Source organism: Heterocephalus glaber, unplaced genomic scaffold (genome assembly GCF_053883595.1).
Source record: "Heterocephalus glaber isolate CG9 unplaced genomic scaffold, H.glaber_assembly_v1.0 deba00001673, whole genome shotgun sequence".
Classification (NCBI taxonomy): domain Eukaryota; kingdom Metazoa; phylum Chordata; class Mammalia; order Rodentia; family Bathyergidae; genus Heterocephalus; species Heterocephalus glaber.
This window is the reverse complement of record NW_028258410.1, coordinates 21,075,320-21,092,811: the sequence shown is the minus strand read 5'-3', so window position 1 is coordinate 21,092,811 and position 17,492 is coordinate 21,075,320. Positions and strand designations below refer to the sequence as shown.

The following is a 17,492-nucleotide window of genomic DNA, read 5'->3' as shown; positions in this document are numbered from 1 at the left end:
GCAAGTGTGAGAGCCTGGGGTCCAACTCTAGTATCAAAATAAGAAAATAAAGAAATAAAGGCAAAGTCTTTGCAGCCAGCCAGCCAGCCCTGAATTTATCCCTGGTGCAGCTGCTTTCTCCCTTTGTTGGCCTCCTGCTTGCTCATTTATAAAACGGGACATGCTAACAGCACCAGCTACATCTGAGTCACTTGGGGGGATTAAATAAGGAAGGACGAGCTCCGCACACAGGGTGAGTTTAAGGTTGGCAGATTCAGCAAATAAAAATACAGGAAACCCCATGAAAGTGGAATTTCAGAAAAGGAAGGAATACATTTCAGTATAAGTAGGTGCCACTTATTGCACGGGACATACTTAGGCTGTAGCTTGTTCCTCTGAAACTCACTTGTGCGTGTTTGAGGCAGTGCGTTACAGAGGAGACTGGAAGGAGTATCTTCATCTGGGCCGTGGGCAGAAGGGGATATGCAACTTACTTTCAGTAAGGCAGAGAAGGTTTCGGGACCTTGGTTTCCTCATCTGTCAAACCTAGGAGATGATTCCTGAACTTCCTTCCCTTGATAGCGATCACCACCAGTGGCACTTACTGTAATCCAGATGTTACTTTCTCACAAGGCCTTTCCTGGCTGTTCCAGCTAAGATTACCCCCACCCCACCCCAGCACAGATTTTTTTCCCTCCACCATAGTAATTACAACTTTCTAAAATCGCTTTATTTTTTATTTGATTGTTTATGATGTCTCTCCGCGTGAATGTAAGTTCTGGGAGGGCAGAAAAGTAGTAGCCCTGTTCTGGCTGAATAACTGTACCTGGTTTAATAGAAAGATGCCCACTATATGCTGAACGGATGAAAGGGCGGAAGAATGAATGAATAAATGAATGAATGAATGAATGAATGAATGAATGCTGGTGTCATTGGTGAGGTCCCTCGGCCGGCCCAGCCTTTCCTTTCTCCCGGGCCGGGCCGGGCCTGGGTGCAGGGAGGGTGCGTGGCTCTGGGGAAGAAGGCGGTGTGGGGTGGCGGTGGGTGGGAGGAGGCTGGGCCCTCGCCTCCTCGTGGACGGCGAGGGCGAGCGCTGGGCTGGCTGCTTGCTCTGAGAGCAGCGAGCTCGGCGGCAGCAGCAGGGCCGAGCCCCGCGTCGCGTCCTGCCGCTGGCTGTGTGCGCCGCGCCTCGGCGCCCCCACGCGCCCACGCAGCGGCGCGGGGACCGGGCGGGGGCAGAGAGGGCCCGGCCCAGTGAGGGAAGGGGCCGCTCCTCCCCGCGCAGGCAGCGGCCGCGGGAGCCCAGGAGGCGGAGGCAGCGGCGGCAGCGGCGGCGGCTGTACCGTGCGGGCCGCAGGGAGCCGGCTGCGTCCGCCCCGCGCCGGGCACCTTCTCCACGCGCGCGGTGAGTACGTCCGGGGCGCCCGGGGCCCAGCTGGGCTGCGCCCTCGCCCCACCGGGCCCGCAGTTGTCGGGCCGTTCGGGGAGGGCGCGTGGGCCGCAGCGGAGCGCAAGGGCGGCGGGGACCGCGGGAAGAGCCCCTCTCGGGAATGTTCCTTCCAGGCTGCGCGCTCCGCTGTCCCCGCGCGTTTGGGGACCCGACGAGCAGCGGCTCTGAAGTTTGCACTCCGCGCGCGGGACAAGTGCATGGCATGGCGCGCGGACAGTGCAGACGCGGCCGGGTCCGCAGCGTTTCCTTCCACTGCTAACCCGGGGGTTCGCGAAGAGCGGCGCTCTCCTAATGCGATCCGAGAGGTGTGGGGAACCGAGGGGCAAACTCACGCCCTGCGTCAGCGTTTATGGAGTCGCTGGGCAGCGGAGCAAACCGCTGCGGACCGAGATATGGCCTCGTGCTTCGCGCTCGCTGCTCATCTTTTGAAAAGTCGGTTTGCGGTCAGCCCGCGGGTGCAGCCCAGCGCGTCTGCAGCGGAGCAGACTGTCCTGCTGAAGTTAGAGGTGAAACTTGGAAAACTTTACCTCAGAAGTGTGTTCAGAGGGAGCAGAGGGTTTTGTGGCGATGGGAGAACCCGAGGAATGGACTTTGAGGCTTGCAATCGGGAGGTTAAATGGCCGCGCCAGCCTGGCTCCTGAAATGTACTTGGTGCCCCCCAGATAGCTTACGTGCGCAGAGATTGTTAGAAAGTTGTGAGTAACAACTATCGAGAAACCCTCGGAGCGCTTTCTGCGCGCCCGGCTCCGAATCCCGAAGCCGCGGCTCGGCTCCGGTTGACAGCGCGCGCCTGCTGTATTGCACTCGGTTTTTTTGTTGTTTTTTTTTTCAAAACAAGGCTGGTGCTGCAACATTTTGAATACCACTTTCTTTTCTCCCCTCTTCCCCCGAGATGCTGTGTAATCTCTGAGTTCTTTTTTAAATATAACATTAAGGTATAAACCAGTCCTGGTGGAGGTAGGTACCTTTCCATGAGGAGGCGCAGGGAAGTGGGTGAATGTCGCTGTCTGGGTAGGGGAAAGGGGGTGATGTACCAACGCTGCTGGGAAGAATCTGAGGGCTGAATTACGTTTGAATTACGGAGCTCCCTTCAAAGGAAATTATAACTGGTGGACAATTTTTGCTTTTCAAACCAAAGATATTAATTCCGAGAGCTCTTGCTTGCCTGAGTGAAGTTTCTGTTATCAGAATGAGTACCCAACTGGTAGCCACAGTATTTGCTTGCGGCCGGTTTGTTTGTTATCTTGTCGCCTAGCACACACATATGTCCATGCTGCTGCTGAGAGGAAAAAGAGAGAGAGAGAAAGTCAGAGAGACAGAGATAGAGACAGAGAGAACTTTTACAAAACTTTCCAAAATAATTTTTATTTCTTTATTAAAAAATCTTTCAGGGAATTTTACTCAAGAAATGTTCATTCCACCTCCTCACCCGCTATCCTTTATGCATCGTCTTAAGCCCCTCAAACTTAATATTTCCTTAAGTTTAGATGTCCTTGGACTGGTAAAAATTAATGGGTCATTTATATAACAAATGATAATGATTTGAATCTTGCACTGTACCCCGCATAAAATTATGTTTGTGTTCAAAATCTCCTTACCTTTGGAGGAAAACTAAATTTTGCAATTATGAAAGAAGCTAATATGGCTAGATCTGGAAGAACTTGAGCTTTTTAATTTTTTTTTAAAGCAGTTTGTATGTCCTCATTCTTCTCTTGTAACTTTAGCTTCACAACATTATTGACTATTTTATCTTAAAGGAATTGCCATATTTTCCTCATCTTCAAATAGTTCACCTAGTGTAGTGCCTGTGTATATATGAGAATACCCCATAAACAAATTAATCACTTTCCTACTATCAAGTAACCATGCAAAATATAAAATTAAAAGACATTTTGAGCTTTTTTTAAAAAAACATGTTTTAATCACTTAAATTCTAGGATCTTCTTTTCATGTTTTTTTGTGTTGTGATAAACACACCACAAAGAGATATGATTTGTTGACTTGCTATAGGATTAGCATTTGGCAAAAACACCCCAGACATGCTGTTTCAAGTATGCAATATGACTTCTGCTTTAAATTGCATGCAAGAGATCGCAAGCCTTGCTCCAGACAGATAAATTGATAATATGCTAGCTGCTGTTGGGAGAATGGAAAAGCCCTTAGCAAAGGCTCGATCGTGCAGCTAAGTACATTTTGAATTAGGTTGAGCAAGCTATGGAGACCCTGGCAGTTTGTGAAGACGTCCGCTTTAAGACATTTTTGGTTCCCCCATGTTGAGATGACTCCTTTCCCACAAAGAAGAAACCATTTCCTTATTTTTTCAGTTACTTTTCCAAAGATAACTTGTGTTGGGCGCAAGAGACCAGAGTTATGCAGAAATCCAACCATAACCAGCTCAGAACGAGGGCTCATTCTCTCTCCCTCCACCAGATGTTTTTTAGGTGTCTTCAGCTGGAATGCCCAGTTTGAAACTAATTAGGCCAGCAATAAACTCCTTGTATAATAAAATCACAGGCTGTGAGGGAGAAAGAGTGGGTTCCCACCCGTTCCTGACAGATACCTTTCTGGACAGAGAAAGCACACCCGTGGCTGTCAGGAAAAAATGCAGGGAAGGGAGAGGTCTTGCTTAGACACATGACTGTCTCTAAACACCCTCGCCCAGTGTCTTCTCCAAGGAGCTGGGTGGCAGTTACATTTGGGTCCGGGATTTTGCTGGGAAGGCTTCCTTGCCACAGAGCATGTTTGGGGGAGAAGGACAAGTACACACAGTAGGCAATGTCCACAGGCCTGAAGTGCGTGTGCTGTGCAAAAGGGCAGGGGCTACTTGTCACATGGAAAGGGACTCATCTGGGCACCAGATAAAAATCCAGACTATCTGGCCTGACATGGATCATGTAGGGGCGAGAAGAAGCCCCTTCCCCAACCACTTCTGATAAGGGGAAATGCTTGGCTAAATTTGTAGTTCTTCTGATCTGTGGGGTTTGTGGAGAGGAAGAGGCTAATTAGCCTGTTACCTCTAAAGGCCGAACTTTCTGACTGTTGCCAAGACTGGATTTTGTTGGGGAGGGGGCTTTTTTCCTAGCTAGCTGCTCTGTAAAAGAAGTTGGTAGAGTCTGCTCGAGGGGAATCCCTTTACAGAGAATTAACCCCAGAGTTGAGAAAACACAGCCTGTTGACAGAAAACACACACCGAAAGACACAAAAATTCCTCACTGCCTCCCAACCCTCTTCCTGAACCCCATCTGCCAGTGTCATAACAGCTTCCTGAAGGCCTCAGCCCACCCTCCCATCATTTGTGACTGTTCAAACAGCCCCAATCCTACAAAACAACAAGAAGACTCTGATAGGGAGACAGTTAACAGGGAAATCACTGGAGACAATACTTCATTTTCGCTATTTGAAGATCTTAGCTGGCCTAATGGCTTTGCCTAACACCTTCTTCTAATCCCAGGAGAATAAACTCCCTCAATCAGGTCCTTGAATCAAATACTTGACACTCTGGTGATGGTGGCTGAGGATGAGGACCCACCTGTCTTACTATAAATGAATGAGAGGGCCAGGAATTGGGTCTTTATTACCTGTGATTTGAAATCAGCTTCCTGGTAGGAAAGTACCTGCCAGTGTTTTTAGGGGAAAGAGCCAAAGGAAGCCATTGGTTTTACATTTATTGTTATTGCTTTTTTCTTTTTGCTCACTTCCATCATATTGAGTGCCTTTGCCATTCCTTTTACTTACAAAGTACATCCTTATAATTTCATACTCAGGATGAAAATAGCTGCCATTGATTGAATACTTGAATGGCAGGCCTAAAGTCAACTCCTCCCGGATATTTTCAGGGTGCATTGTCAGCTGGGCCTTCGAGTGTTGTCATCACCCCAACTTTAACAAGGAAGTGGAGTGCCGATGAAATCTAGGCCTTCGGTTCTCTGCAGATTAGGCCTTACCCATGTGCTACGAAAACTCTGGCTCTGAGAACACTTCTGCTCTCATTCCCCTCGGAGGCAGACACTGAGCTTGGATAGTTTTTAATGTGCAGAACGAATTATTTTCTGAACCTGGCCTGTTTTTATTTTTTTCTATTGTTTTAAATGGAAGAAAAATCATATTGAGTATTTAGAAAACATATATGAACCTTTTTGAGTCATATTTAGCAGGTTGGGTATGGGTCTGTCAAGGAAAATGTCTATTTATGAAGCCTAATTTGATTTGTTCCTTCGATATTAACGCTACGCCTTTCAGTTCCTAAAATGAGTCAATAAATTTACCGGCAGTGGAAAGGCCCTAAAACATTACGGTAGGCTCAGCTCAAGTCAAGTTTACTGGAAGGTGCCGGATCGTTATGGGTGGGTGTTATTAGGGGTTAGATTATAAACATTTGGAGGGCAAAGAATAATTTGGAACAGGTGGTCCTGAGAGTCAGGTAACCGGAACGATTCGTCTTTGCCTCTTTGAACATGAAGGGAGGCCATGGGCAGCCGGAGTCTGGGACAGGCGGCTGCGGGTCAGTGGGGGTGGAGAGCCTCGTCCTTGGGGGGCCTGCAGGATGGAGCAGAGGGCCTCAGCCTTCAGCCGGGACTCCATAACGCAGGGCTTCGTCTGTGCTGTCATCGCCTTCTCCCTATAGTAGTTCCAGGCCAGATGTGTCTGCTCGTGCTATTTTGAAAAGTCTGTCTCTGCCTTCAGATACACGCAGAAATTTAAAACAGGAACTCAGATGCACGAAAAGCCAATTTAAACATCTTTAGAAACAGACAAAGGATTTCACAAAGGTTAGGAACTATTTTATCATGTAATATCAATTGTGTTGTGTCATAACACACAGTAAGTAACATAAAATGCGTGTGATTTCAATGGCATTGGACTTTCTCCCCCTCTGTTTTCCTTCCGAGCAGCCAGTAAAGTTAGATTCTTTTAAATCAGTGCATGCCCAGATGTAACAGATACAAACATATCTGCTTGAAGTCATTCGGAGGAGAATAATCAACTCTCTGGGAACATAACTAAAGGAAAGATGATAAAATCGACATACTTTTCCCCCAAAGAATATGGAATCGGAGGGTCTGACTACTGCGTGGATGTAGCAACTTACTCTTGTCTTACAGCAGCTGAATGTGTCAGAGTCCCCTTCTCTTCTAGTCATTCCCCAAGAGCAGTCTTTCAGAACTGAAATATATAGTATATTAGCCAAAAGACATTTTAATTTTGTAAAGAAAAATCATGCCAGAGACAGCCGGGTCTGTTTCCACCATTATTGTTTCTGCAGCGTGCATACTTGGGGTTTCATGGTAAGATGTGGATTTGCCAAGAAAGAAAATTACAGCAAGAAACTATGCTGAAAACATATACACTTCTGTTTAAGAAATGGGAAAAACATGGAAAAGTGCTTCACAGTAATTGCTTTAACGTAAGTTTTAAATGTCATTGTTTGACTGATGTCAAAGAGTCCCCCTTAGCTAATTCTCACAAATGCTGTTACCAAATATCTCACCTTAAAAATGACAGATTGGGGGGCTTCACTCTGATGATCTTAAGGCTTTAAGAGATGGTCTTAGTCCTGGTGGAAATGCTCCAAATTTTTAGATTATGCGGGCCTTGTTTAAAGGTTACTTAGATATCAATTTTGTTTTCTTGACCCAAAATGAGAAAATACAGGGAATTCTCAAAAGCTTTTTACAGGCTGCTATTATGAGAAGAGAAGCCAAACCAACATGTATTAGGTCATGAGCTTGAAGTGCATAAATAAGCTCTATGAAGGTCACCAAAACAGGGCGAAAACCACTAGTGCTCAGCACCCCAGCCAAGTCCAAATTCCTGCCTGTTAGACGTGTCGGGTGGAAGTGGACACAGAAAGGGGGTTTCTGATCTCAGTTTGATTTGGATCCTGAGGACTGGTGAAGCCACGTCGTAGTGAAGAGAGATGGGGCTGGAACTGTGGACTCCTTTGGAACTTTCTCTTTCATAGTTCGAGAGAAAATTCAGGTTCTGAGACCGTCTGTCCCTCCAGTGCTTTCCTCCCTCCTGGTGTTTCATCTCCAGAAGCCAAAGATGGAAATGTTCTGTGTCCCGCTGGTCAGTTTCTCCGTCTCCCATCCCCTTTTTATAGTCACGTAGTGGTTAAGGCATTCATAGTCCCCCAAACTATTTTTTTCTTGTCATTGTTCCTGTGATTTTTAGCATCGGAGGCTCAAGGTATAAGGACAAATTTTTATATCATCATTGATCAGCAGCTTCCTGAAATATATAGACAGATAGAGACAGTGTCTGAGCATTTTCAACTCTGGTACCAGCCCAGGTGCTGATAGAAATTCTGTGTAGGGAGTAAACCTCCTCTTTTGAGAGATGGAGGTGTCAGTGCAAAGCAGCTGTTTTCTTTTGTGGGTGTGTATTATTTGCATGCATCGAAACTTTTGTTTCAGAAACCTTTCTCTCTCCAGCAAGGTCTGGATGCTCTGCTTAGTTGAGAAGGGGTAGAGGAGAAGGGAGGGGTCATGCTCCTTTGGCCTTTTGTGTGACCGGTACAGTAGAGGGAAGCGGAGACTCCTCACCCGGATGGTGTCATGTGACACAACAAGTTGTGACTTGCGTCTGTGTTGTCACAGAGAATTTTGGCCCCATCCCATCCTGAAAGAGAACGGAGCCCAGATTATTCACCTCCGGTCTGCCAGGGCCTGAGTTCCCTGGTGCCCTCCCCTAGTTAAATAGACCGTATTCCCTGGAGAAGTTAATGGTCGGGGTGTGGAGGGGAGGGGAAGGAAAGGAGAAAGAATGTCTTCAACTCAGCAAATGTCTGAAACGCTGGGAATGTCTCAGCACGGCTCCCGCACCCACAAGAAAGAAAAAGTGATAAAAGTACATAAATGCAGACTTCAGGGGGAGGCACAGGGAGATTAGAGGATTGGCAGTGGTTTGATGTAGAGTGAAGAGTTTTCTGAACCCTTGCAACTCCTAGAGTACCTTTAAGAACTTGGCTCTGGAAATGTTGTCAATCATTCTTATGCTTATTTTCAGTGAATTACTTTTTCATTTGTTTTGTTTTTTTAAAGGCACAAGTTGCAAGACTTGCTTGACCAAACCAAGTTGCTCATATTTATTGAACACGTATTATGTGCCAGGCACTACGTTAAGGAAATTCTTTATGTTTTTGTCTCCAAATACTGGTGGGTAGAATGTAGTGTTATTATCCTCTATTTTACACATGTGGAAACTGAGTCTCAGAGAGGTCACGTAACACATCCAAGGTCACATGGCTTGTGTCAGAGACAGGATTAAATCCAGTTTTTGATCCCTAACTGCTACGGTATCCAGCCCAGCCCCTTGTGTAATAAGAGCTCACCGTCGTCTTCCTGTGTGCCCTGGAGAGCTGGATTTTAAAGTCAGTCTCCACTCTCATTGCTGTATGGATATTAACTGATGCTCAGGTGCAGGAGTCAGGGTCAGAGAGTAAGAGAAATCAGCTGCAATCACAGGATCCTGGACCTGCCCTGGTAGGAATGAGTGCTTGCTTGGGGCTGGCAGCTGCTGAGGTGATCCATGGCCGGATCCCTGCCCCTGCCTGCCGTGTTGTTCAGTACTGTAACTCGGGGCTGGCTACTTACTGCAGCACCCATGGCCCACAAATACTGACTACCTGGCCCTGTCCAGAAAAACTTGCTGAACCCTGAGCTATTGCAGTATGACAAGACGAAGTTTGTTGATAAGGAAGAGCATATCCATAGGACATTTCATAAACCATTCCCATGATTTGTTTATCAGGTGCCATCCAGGTGCCTGCTACACTCCACGATGATGGAGAGAGATCACCAAGGCCTTTCTTCTTTCCCTTTATTCGGTGATACTTCTTTAGCTGTAGTCCAGACTCATTACTGAAGATCCAGAGTAAGATCCTGGTGTACTCTCTGCCTCTTTTCTCCTGACAGTCTGTGAGGGGACAGATGGTGTTGCAGTGACTTCTGGAGTTTTCCATTGTCCATGCAGCAGGACTGGAGGAAACAACCAGCTCTGCAGCCCTCACCCAGAGATGCCTTCCTGGTTCAGTAAAAGTGATGCATTGGATTCCATGCGTAAAACTATGCTGGGCATTATGGGACTTGGCCATCACACACACACACACACACACACACACACACACACACACACACAGCTCTCTGCTTCCTTACAAAGTGGTTTGGAGTGTGCAGGACACTGGAGAGTAAGACTTCCTGAACTTGACCCTTGGCACTGACTTACCAGGACATCCAGAGCCTGAGCCAGGAGCCCAGCTGCTGGAATTGAAATCCTTGCTTGGTGTTTACCAACTATTTTTGTCTTGTTTTGTTTTGATTTGAGACAAGGTCTCACCATGTCCTATCATCTAGTAAATTTTTTTTTGTTTTGGTTTGGTTTACAAACTATTTTAACTTTGGGCGAGTCATTAAACTTCTTTGTGCCTCAGTTTCTCCATCTGTACAACAGGGTGGAGAATAGGGCACCTTCCTTAGAGATTTGTTGTGGAGATTGAGTTAATAAATATAAAATGTGCGGCACCGTGCTGGGCAGAGTATGAGTAAGATCCATGTCAACTCCTGCTGTTGCTATTCTTATTCATTGCAGGCTGTATGATCTAAGGCAGAATAGTTAAGCTCTTTGGGACTCACTTTTTCCCTTTGTAAAATAGTGATGGTGGGGATGATAATAATAATAATAATAATACCTGCTTCATAGGGCTATTGTGAGAATTTAAGGCAGACAGTAAGTGGCTGGGGCTGTAATTCATTGATAGAGCACTTGTCTAACATGCAAGAGGCCTGGTGTTCAATCCCCAGCATTGCAAGTAGTAAATAAATAAATAAATAAATAAATAAATACAAGCAGAGGATACCTGGGAATTATGTGGCTCTGCTATTGTGCTTGCCCACGTTGAATAAGCCAGCTACTGAGATGATAGGGAATTGCAGTTGCATACGAGACCAATAATGTGCCATGAAGCTCTTGGTCCATATGGGCAGGATGCAGGGTGTGGTCCAGAGCACAGGCCCTGGCCTCTGAGCCAGCTTGAGTCTTGGTCACTCCAGAGCTCACTAACTCTGACACCCCAGTTCTGACCCTCTCAACTTTCTGGACAGCAGGACAGTGGCTGCTGTTCATGGGATAGCTGTGAGCAATAAATGAGGTGGCACATGTAAAGCTCATAGCAGGGCACTTGGCACATAGTAAGCACTCAATAAATGGTAGCTTGTATTATTATCACCCTCATTCCATGCTGCACCCTCACCCCTGCAGAGAGCACTGAACATGAGTAAATTTTAATTTGGAAATAAAAGAACACATTTTAAAACTGCCAAATAGATTTAAAATAATATTCATTAAACAAAATTAAAATATTTTATTAAAGCCAGACTTTGGGCTCAGACCAAATTTTTATATCCAAGCATAAAGGCCAGGGAGTCCCCAGCCACAATGGGGACATTGTGATTGAACTTGAGATTTCAACGCTGCTATTGAGCAGTCTTTGAAATGCACGTTTCTCCATTAAAATGAAAGGGAAGTCATGGGAAGAAAAAAATGAGGTTCTTACTCCCCTCAACAAGCCTTAATGAGTTGAAAAAGAAAAACAAAAGATTTCTCCTGTTGCTTTATCCTGCCAGAGGCGCATGGCCCGCTCCTAACCCAGGCTTTGAATGCCACACCCTTGGAATGATCCAGATCTGACGGGCTCTCTGTGCTAACCCAGTCTAAATTGTATTCTCCACTAGGTTTTACAGATGGTGGAGGGCATCACTGAGAGCCCATGCTTCTGAGCCCAACACTCTGGGCTCAAATCTTGGCCCTGTCTCAGTTTCCCCATTCACGGGGCTGTGGTGGGAGGACACAGGAGTGTAGTGTCACTGTGGAGCTTTTACCCCTTCTGCTGTTATCTATGGAATGGAACTTCCCCAGACTTCAGGGACTTTGGAGAATGGAAGTATGCAAGTCTGCTGTGCGAATTTTAAGTCAAAATAATCTCAATATTCAGGGAATGATTCGAGGAAGGAAGAAGCAAATTGAAAATCTCTCACAAGAGTTTTGATGTACCAGGCACTTTCAGACAGCACATTTAATCCTCTCAAGAAACAAAGCCATACCACAACAAAAGAACTCCCCACCATACTGGTGGGTCCACTAACAATTGAAGAACCTGAGCCTTGGCCAAGTGGCTGCCCAGTGACATTCCATTCCAGGTCTGTGTGACCCAGAGCTGCCACTGGGAACAAGCCTTCTAGAACATGAACGTGGACAAAGGGGCAATCATAATGGACTCAGGAGGCTTCACCCCGACCAACGGGTTATTTAGGGTTCATTCTTACATTTTTTTTTCCATACCAGGGATCAAACTCAGGACCCTGCACTTGTGAGGCAAGTGCGGTGCCACTGAGCTAAATGCCCAGTCCATTCTTACGTTTTAATATTATCCCACAGGGCTGAGCATGCAGCTCAGTAGTACAGTGCTTGCCTAGCATGTGTGACGCCATGAGTTTCATCTTCATCCAGCACCGCCACCAAAAAAAATCCTTTATCCTCATTAAGCCGGAGTTTTGGTGAACTTTTATTCCTCGAAGTTTCCATTGAGAAGCCAGTGGATTTTTTCCCTTGACAACCAGTGGAAAAAGGAGCAGAAATGGGCTGTGACATCCTTCTCCATGTGGAATCCTTTAAGAACCTCTGCCTTTGGTGCCACCAGGAAGAACAACTTCCTCCTGGGCTGTGGTGTGGGGCTACAGGGCAGATTGTCAGCGGTGAGGCAGCTGTTGGGGAGAGCATGGTAATGAACTTCCCAACCCATTACCAACTGTGGCATGACTTTGGGAGGTCACTGGAATCCTCTGAGTCCCCATCTTCTCACTAGTTCACACAGCAGATGCCTTCTATATCAGATTTGTTACACAGCTTAAATGAGATGACTTTCTTTCTGTTAGGGAACTGGACCTGCCCCCTGGAGTACTCAAGGGAAAGGGTGAAAGTGAAAGTTCCCTCCTTCTAAGAATATTCCCACTGTTCTCAAGTACCTGCAGTCTTGCGATTGAGACATTCTGGAAGAATCTATTCATCTTCTTTTCAGTGCGGTGTGCCCCCACATTAGCTAAAAATAAGCACGAGTGTGTTTTCTTTTGAGAATTACATATTTATTTTATTATGCATTTGGAAAACATGTAACAAGCATTTCAAACAAATGGTTTCACAAGTTTTTACTGCTTAAGACAAAAAAGTTTAAAAATCAAGCCCATGGCAAGTAATTAACAGCAGAAGCGGCCCACAGTATGGCTGGATTCATGTGCAGAGTTGGAGAAAGGGGAGTTTGCTGGTGTGAAGTTTTTCCCAAGGTCTGTTCATTTTAAAGGAAACTGTTTTATCCCTAAAACTTATCCCTGCAAACTGCTTACAACAAATCCACCCAAATAACCAGGTTCTTTTACTAAGCAGAATTGCAGTTCTGCACTCTTCTTTCAGGGGAATGAAATGACACAAATGTGGTCTCTCAAGGAGGTGGGTAGAGTCATTGCAGGCCACATTGGTGGCTGGGTACCTGGAGTCTGTGTCTCACTACTTTGAAAGAGTTGCCAGTCTTTGGATGAGTATAATGTTGATAACTATAATCTGAGTGCTAACTCCACACTAGGATCTGTTCTGAATGTTTATTGGCATTAACTTCTCTATTCCTCACAGTTCCATAAAGGCACTGCTATTATTATTTCCATTTTAGATAAAGAAAGTAAGGCACAGAGAGGTTAGGTGGCTTGTTTAAGGTCATGTAGCAAGTGAAGGGGTAGAGCTAGGCTTTGAACTTTGGAGGATGGCTCTAGAGGTTGTCTCTGTAATCCTGAACCCCCTGCCTCTTAAACCCCTACAGAAAGAGTTAAATTCACCTTTTCTTTGACCTTCACTTAACTGCACAATGAACTAATTAAGGACAGGCATGGGAAGAAACCAAAGGGAACGTAAGTCTTAGTTGTAATTTTCCATTTTTTCCAAGGACGTATGTGTGTTCTCTATTAGCTTCAGGTGCAGCGGAATGCAAGAGTCAAGAGCCAGTCTTTCAGGGTTCAGATCCAGAGTTTAGTGCAGCCATGTGTGGGACATGTTCTGAGACATACATCGTTAGGTGGTTTCATGGCTGGGCTCAAACTTGCGATCCTCCTGCCTCAGCCTCCCAGAGTACTGGGATGACAGGCAGGTACTACTATGCCCAGCCATAAACCTTTCTTTTTTTAATGTAGGAGTACACTCTAAAGTAAGGTAAAAAGTAGTATAGCAGGCCGGGGATTTGCCTCAGTGGTTCCAGCGCCTTCATCACAAGCCCAAGGTCACAAGTTTGATCCATGGTACCAAAAAAAAAAAAAAAAGTAGTATGGCAAATACATCAACCAGTCTTACGTGTTACATGCTGTACCCAAGTGTATGTGCTTTCCACCAACCGGACCTGCAGTATGTTTGTTACCTGACATGAACCAACACAAGCACCGATGTCATGTGCTGCACTGTGGCAGGAGAGTGGCTATGACATCACTAGACAACAGAAATCTTCCAGCCATTATAACCCTGTGGGACAGCATCACGTATGGGGCTCCTCGGGTCCCCATTGTTTCCCTGACGACTCACCCGCTTTGTGATATTGGGCGGACTTAACCTCACCAGGCTTGGTTTTCCCCTTTATGAATCGAGGATACTGGAATCTGCATCAAGGAGTCAAGGTGGGCCTCGCATTGAAGGATGCCTGACCCACCCGGTGATGGTTAAAGCTGTTTATTACCTGTTGAGGAGAAAGTAACCATCTAGTGCAGTCTGGAGTAGAAGAGAAGGGAAAGGTGTCTGAGATGCAAGGTTCAAGTTGGAAAATAGGTCATGTTTTTTCCACATGACTTAAGACCAAGCTGTAGAGATTGGTTTCTACCTTTCTTCTACCCCACCTGAGAACTCACTGAGCTGAGAGGGATGAGCATCTGCCCTGATGAGGAAGCTGAGGCCAGGGGAGGAGTCTGCCCATAGTCAGTGGCAGTCTGTGGCAGAGTGGAGCCCCCAGGCCTGTCTTGAGAAGAGCCAGAGAGGATGCTGTGTGCCTGTAGTCGCAGCTCTTCAGGAGGCTGGGGCAGCAGGATTGCTGGAGTCAGTTCGAGACCAGCTTGGACAGCACAAGACTTTGTCAAAAGAAAGAAAAAGAAAAAAGAAAAAGAGGGGGGAGGGAGGGAGAGACAGAGAAGGAAAGAAAGCAAATTGAATGAGGGAGGGAGGGGGAAGAGAGGAGGGAAAGAAAGAAAAAGGAAAGTGGGGAAAGAGAAAAAGAAGAGCCAGGAATCTTGGATGGCATGGGTCAGAGCTGGAGAGAAATACACACAAATAAGCATGGCCCGAGAGCAACTGTCCAGCCTCAGCTGAAGACTCTAGGCTTAGTGTTTCAGTGTATTTTTATCCCCTTTCTTCTGTTTCAGAAAATGTATTTTTCCCCTAGAAGCATCACCTGGTTTTCAGTGACTAGGTGAGCAGGCTTCCAAGTTGTGCCTCCCTTCACTTTCCTTCTCCATCTTTTAATTTTTATTCTAAAATCTTTCCCTCTTCTCTCTGTCTCCCGCTCTCCATATCTCTCCCTCTCTCTTTCTCTCTCCCTCTATTTCTTCTTCCCTCCCTCCCTTCCTCCTTCTCTCTCCTCCCTTCCCTCTCCCCCCTTCCCTCTCCCCCCTTCCCTCTCCCCCTTCCCTCTCCCCCTTCCCTCTCCCCTTTCCCACCCCCCTCCCCCATACTGGGAATTAAACCCAGGAGCTCTACACTGAGCTTTTTGACTTTTTTATTTTGAGACAAGGTCTCAATAATTTGCCCAGGCTGACCTCTAATTTGTATCTCCTGCCTCAGCCTCCCAAGGAGCTGGGATTATAGGTGTGCACCACCACGCCCGGCCTCCATTTCCTCTGGCACACACAAACTGCATTCACACATGCATTCATTCGTTCATGAACAAATAGTGAACACCCTAGACATGGGGAATACAATCAAGAGCAAAAAGGATCAAAATCTACTCCCTTGTGGAGTTGTAATTGAGTGGAAGAGATAGAAAATAAGCACTTCCATATGTGAAGTACACAGAATGTCAGATGGTGATAAGTCTGTGGAGGAAATAACCGAGAGAAGGTGGTTAGAAAGTTCTCTGGAGACCTCAGTGTGCACAGTGCTGGAGGAGGGAGGGGGAACAATCTAGAAAGCAGAAGCAAGTACAAAATCCCTGAGGCCAGAGCCCTTGGGGCTGGCGAGCAGAGGGGCCTGTGGAGATGGGCCCCAGTGAAGGGGCTGGACCCTGCAGGCCTTGCTTGGAATCCAGCCCGCGTATTCTGTGTCAATCACCTATGTCCCAAATCAAAATTATTATAATTTTTAAATGCTTTTTAAAAATACACAGAGACTAAACCTGAAATCAGAAACCCAGAGAGGCCAGACATGTCCCAGTTAATGAGGTGGGTGTGGTAATGAGCCCTGATGGGCTCCCCTGCAGCCCAGCTGCTGGCCACTGGGGACAGGTTCTGTGTCGCCTCGGGTTCTGATTTTTCAAAAGGAATCCAAATCCGGACTTTATTGAGAAATGGCCTGATTTTTAAAATCACCACCAAAATGCACCTAGGGCTTATAGTTTGTAACCCTCTCCCACACATGGCCACTGCCCCTGGCATCTAATTTCACTGAAACCTCTGAAACCCGCCCCCCCCCTTTCATTCCTGACCAGCAAGGGTGCCAGGACATGATAAAAAACTGCTTCCAGGAAAAAGTAGGCCTTGTGTCCCATGAGGCTGGGGCTGAGACTTCTTCCAAGGAACAATCAGCTTGCTCCATTTTTATGTCTTTCTCAGGAGTTTTCCTGATCAGCGCTCATCATGGGGACTGGCAAGATGGTCCAAATCCGCCCTCCTCCGGGTTTTCATTAGTTTCACGATGATGATTATTATGTCATCTGGGGTTGATTTAGGAGCGGTGAAATGTTTGCAGTCTTCATAAATGGTTGTCAGCCACTGTTCAGAATGGCAAGGAACGTCTTGTGTTGTTTGGTTCCAGTGGGGACAGACGAAAAGGGGAAAGAGGGCCTGCCTGGAAGGGATCCACACAAGGAGGCTAAAGAAGAGAAAAATTCGGTGGCCCTGGGACATGCGGTGTCAAGGAAAGCCCTTGAAGCTTTTGAAACCTGGGGCACCCAGACTGATGATACTGAATATATCATCTGCCTTCTCAGCCTTCAAGCTGGCGTAAAGCAAAATCCCAGCCAAGGGGACCCATAGCTGTTGAGATTGTTCTGGATGTTAGTGATAGACAACTTCAGAGATGGTCAAAGAAAAAAGAAATGTGTTGACTAGGGAAATAAAAAGTTCTAGGGAGGGCCGAGGATTTAGCTCAGTGGTTTTGCCGCCTGCTGTGCAAGCACAAGGACCCATGTTCGATCCCTGGTACCAAAATAAATAAATAAATAAATAAAAAGTTCTAGGGAGTCTAGTTTCAGGTATGGCTGATTCAAGAGCTCAAATGTAGCCAATGTCTTAGCTCAGCCCTGTTCAGGAGGATCTGTACTGGCCACATCTGGAGGGGGAGAAAGCCAGTTCCCCAACTACAGTCCCAGCCTGTGCTGGAAGTGGGGGTGGACTCGCTCCTTGCGGCCCCCAAACCATACTATCATGCAGACAAGCCTTCTCTCCCCTTCTCCTGGGCTGGGCTGTGGTGCTGTCTGGGAAATTTGTGCTTTTCCCAGACACCACTTGAGGCTGTTTGCGTGCATTTCCTCCTTTACTCCTCTGGCCTGCTGCCTTTAAGACATCATTCTGTCCCCCAACCTGCTCTTGCACCTCGAACGGGAGGACCATGTTTTCTTTTAAGTAAGGATGTTCAAGGACTCATCGTCCTTTCCATGGTGTTTTGCATAAAATTGACTCTCAAATATTTGGGACACTCTAGCCAAGCACAGTTGATAGCCTTTGGAGGAAAAGTGGGAAATGGCTCAGTATCTCCAGGAATAGGAGGGGGACCCTGGCTATGCTGACACTCGGGCCTCGGATGATTAGCTTGTGCTTCCTTTCCTGCTCTG

The 17,492-nt window shown here is 46.5% G+C and overlaps 1 protein-coding gene across 1 annotated transcript in view; it reads left to right on the top strand.

The window, feature by feature from the left end:
* The first annotated feature begins 1,280 nt into the window (after positions 1 to 1,280).
* Eya2 (EYA transcriptional coactivator and phosphatase 2) overlaps positions 1,281 to 17,492 on the top strand; it is a 230,915-nt gene continuing 214,703 nt past the window's right edge. Inside the window, exon 1 of the mRNA XM_004858102.3 lies at positions 1,281 to 1,384. The gene's annotated coding sequence lies outside the window, so the exon portion shown is untranslated. The remainder of the gene's footprint in view (positions 1,385 to 17,492) is intronic.